The following is a 4,871-nucleotide window of genomic DNA, read 5'->3' on the forward strand; positions in this document are numbered from 1 at the left end:
TTGTTGTTGTAAGCATAGTGGACTAAGGCCGTGATTTTTGGATCATTGGTCTGGCTTTAAAAAAAACATGTTCTGGCGAGAAATTGAGATAACTATCCATTTATGTACATGGGTTTTTTCCTGTTATTGACTTATTGTTATGGTAACAATAGAGTATAGAAACAGTTGATTCTATCAAACAGTTGTCAAGTCAGTAATTTTCATATGTCACTACTCCTAAGAAAACTATACTTTTTTCTCCTCTCTGTCTTTCTGTATCTATTTAAGTCTCTGTCTCTCTCTTGGGTCTCAATACTGGGGGTTGGACTCAGGAAGTGACATTGTCCTTGAGCTATTTTTGGTAGTAAACTGCAGAAAAAAGTCTCATAAATTTTCTTGCTTCGGCTGTTTTCAAACAGTGATCCTAAATCTTAGACTCCTGAATAGCTACAATTACATATGCGGGTCACCAGCACTCAGCTTCTTCAGTATAATAATAATTATTATAATACAGTTATAATAATTGTAACACATATATACTATGATATAATATACCATATGATGTATAATAATAGAATTATAATATAGTATAACTATATTATAATATATAATATTATGTATATTATATATTGCACATTATATAACATTACATATTGTGTATGATATATAACACATTATATATATCTATACATCATATAATATAATGTATAACATATGATATCTATTATATATCATACTTTATATACAATAGCTAATATTAACATATACTGTTATAGTATATATTATAATATATGCAATATACAATATTATATACAAACATAATATCTTACATACATCATATTATCATTACATAATATATACATTATATAATGTATATAATATACATCATATAAAATGATAATATAATATTTTTTATATATCATTATTATTATGCATGAATTCTTACTAAAAATTGTTAGTGCTGCTACTTGGGCTTGACGTCAGGGCCTTGTACTTTTGCTGGGCTTTTTAGCTTAATATTGGTACTTCATAATTACCATTTGATCCACTGGGGCTGGCTGCAAACTGAAAACTCCGGGATTCTCAGATCTCAGCCTCCTAGTATCTAAACCTACAGTGATTTGTCAGTAGCATCTAGTTTTTAAATTTTTTTTCCTTTCTCATTTCATATTCAGACAATAAAAAGGTTTTCTATAAACTTCTATGTCTTTCGTCTCTTGGACCTTTAGTCATGCCTTCAATGTATTCCTTGTGCAACATTTAACTCTGCAGTAATGATTCCATTTTCTTTTATTGTATCATAGAAAATTATGAAGTAGTCCTATGAATGCTCCCAGTCACACATATGTACATGTTTTATGAAATTAAATCATACCAATTACTCATCATTGTAAATTATTTTAGGAAAATGTTTGCCGAAACTAACCACATAATGTTATCATTAGCCAACAAAAATGTCCCCTCCTAATTCAAATAGAAAGGAAAAAAAACCTGGTCATATTAATTTTCTGATTAAATCCACTACTTTTTCTATATATCCTTTTGGAAGAGTTATACATTTGATATTTAACTAGATACCTTGTACAGTCCTAAGGACAGAAAAATAATGGGTTATGTTGAATGTTTCTCATAGTAATTACCACTCATGAAGAGATTATGGGTAAACAGAAGGATAGGGGGGTACCATTTGTTGCTAAACTACAGCAACATAACACTTTTGAGATTTGGGTTAGAGAAAATAAAAAATGAAGCCACTGGAAATTAAAGAAATTGTTAGGATTATGGCAGCCACTAGCAAAGACTGAAAATCAGAGGAAACATTGATAGTATTTATGACGAGCAGTTTCTTGCAATAATTTAGAAGGTCTAGGCTTGCACATAAATTCTTGGGTGCTTCTTAAAGTATGATGAGCCACGTAGCATATTGTTTCTCTTTTATCCAAGAGTTAGATTTAAAGTCATAGAGTGCTGATACCAGTGAGGGATTTCAATGTACACTTCCACTCAAACAATAAGTATATAGAATAATCACTGTGCATTGGATGATACATGTATATATATATCAGTTTTTCCCAAAGGGAAGACAAAATAGAATGCATACAAATTTATATATTGGAATGTAGGACATATTATATTTTTTATGAATTTTTTTATATGGATACAACTAGGACCTAACCAGTTTTATGAAAGTCATATCTTTTATAAGTTATTTAATTATTTTCAAATATTAATTGTTTATAGAATACATCAACCATATCGATGAGTGAGGAAAAATATATTTGCTATAAAAAGTATGTTACCTTATTTGTTATAACATTATTCATAATATTTTTGTGATAAAACATATTATGGAAAAACTATATTAAACAAATATAAATAGATTTATAATATTGATATTGAATCCTAGAAACTATAGAAAGATGAATTAATAATGGGCATGTATAATAAACTATGATGATAGACAATTGCTCATTTCATAGGCTTTATTGTATTCTAAAAGTCTTAATTTTTTAGTAAATGAAGACATATACTTTTAACACATCCATTTGAAATAACTTCAAAACCACTAAGAGCAGGATGTTTTTTTTTGTAAACTCTATGAGATTAGTTATAGATGCTTCAGATGCTTTATTAAATAAGTTATGGTAATTATTTTATTGCATGGTTTTTTGTAGTATTGCAGTTTTTCTACTAAAACTATGTATTATGATGAATTACATATAAAAAATACCAGTTAATTTTAATAGATATGTGCAGTAAGCTGTGACTTCTCATAATCAAGGATGGAGAACACTTACAAACTTGTTCGGTGCCCTTTTAAATCCCATAGAAATTAGTACCTCTTTCAAAAGACCCCTAGGAAACAATTCATTAAATAATAGTAAACACAAGTTTTGACTTATAATCTGTGCTATATTGTATCCATAGTTTTTCAAGACAGAGTTATGAATCATATCTATAAATGTTCCTCTTCACTGAATCACAACGATTCTAGCAGATGGTTTTGAATTTGTTTGTGTGTGTGTGTGTGTGTGTGTGTGTGTGTGTGTCTGTGTATGCATGTGTGTTTGTACATGTGTGGAATGTGTGTGTTAGTGCTGGGTATGTACTTAGGTCCTCATTCTCTCCTTTCACTATTTTTGCTGGAAGATGGACCTCTACCACTTGAGCCACAGCTACATTTAGAGAATTTTCCTTATTAATTGGAGAGAAGGCTTTCCTGGTATTTGTCTGACTAGACTGGCTTCAAATCTCAGGTCCTTGAGTAGCTAGGATAAGAGGAGTGAGCCACTGCTGCCTGGCTAGGAGGTTGTGTTTGTTTGGGTTATTTGTTGGATTCTAGGATTTTTTGAATTTCCCCTCTTTATTTAATATTGAACAAATCATCTTTTATCAGATTGTGTTTAGTTCTTTTATGTCGTCTCCTTGCAATTCTCTCAGCTGACAGAATGAGGAGGTATATTGCTGGATCCTAAGGAGTATCTATGAACTTATATATCCATTCTGTATTTGCATTAAGCTAAGCAGGAGATTATAACATCTCTGATACCAATCCTCTAGTCTTATATTTCTAGCCATCGCACCTTGTTTGAAAGTTTATATCCAAAAGATGAGAAACAGTTCCCTCTATTCCATTGTTCATTTCTACTTATTCCACATACTGCTATCAGAATGGCTGACCAGAAACTTACTGTACTGATCACCATCCGCTTTATAGTGTTTCTTCAGTTTCCATGTTAATTAACTCTGTGCCTATTTGTTTTTGTTTTCTTTGTTTGTTTGTTTGTTTGTTTGGTCTGTCATGGAGGCTGAACTCTGGGCTTGGGCGTTGTCCCTCAGTTCTTCAGCTCAAGGATAGTGCCCTACTACTTGAGCTACAGCGCCACTTCCAGCTTTTTTCTTCTTATGCGTTGCTGAGGAATCGAACCCTGGGCCTCATGCATGAGAGGCAAGCACTCTACCACTTAGCCAACTTTCCAGTACCCCTATTTTCAATGTTTTTATAAATATGCTAATTCCATACACTTACCACGTAAATGTTTTACAAGTACTTACTCCCAGTATTTGCCTTAGCGTTTCAAATTCTTTTAATTTTATTTTATTGTAAAGATGCTGTACAGAGGGGTTACAGTTACATGAGTAAGTCAATGAGTATATTTCTTGTCGAGCCTTGTTACCCCTTCCCCTTGTTGTTCTCCCACTATCCATTCCCTCCCCAACCCTTCTCACTCCTCCTCCCACTGCAGTTGTAAAGTTCATTTCCAATATACTGTCTTGTGGGTATCATTGTTGCAATGGGTCATCCTGTTTCCTTGTTTGGGAAGCAATTTTTACGCTTATTATTATTTTCAGCTTCAAATATTACATTATGACCTTTTTTGTTATATGTATTATTTTGACTAAAATGTAAAAATAAATATGTAAGAATATTTTCTTAAATATTTTAGTATATATTATTTTCTTATGTTTTTTTCTATACCTTTCATGGGAATTATTTCAATAAAGTGCAAACTATAAGGATTTTGGTGGCAGAAATATAAGAAAATTTATAAAGAAAAAAAGCATCTGAGACCATTCATTTCTTTTGTAAATCAGAAGGTAAGACTACATCTTGAATTTTTATATTCTTCCTATAGGCACATTCAAAGTATATACTAATATTAATTTTAAAATGCTTAAAATGTAAGTGTGTATTAATTTTTCTAATTGGGTCAATAAAGTAAACTACTAACTTTAACTGGTAATCAACTAGTTTTAAATAGTAATTTTTAACTAGTTTTATATGTTAATACTAATTCACTTTATTGAATCAATTGCATTTGTCAGTGACAATTTCATTTAGAGCTACTTATGATGTCAATTGAGTAATCATACTATTAATTTTGGCATGA

Source organism: Dipodomys spectabilis, unplaced genomic scaffold (genome assembly GCF_019054845.1).
Source record: "Dipodomys spectabilis isolate Male_0828 unplaced genomic scaffold, ASM1905484v1 ptg000293l, whole genome shotgun sequence".
NCBI lineage: Eukaryota > Metazoa > Chordata > Mammalia > Rodentia > Heteromyidae > Dipodomys > Dipodomys spectabilis.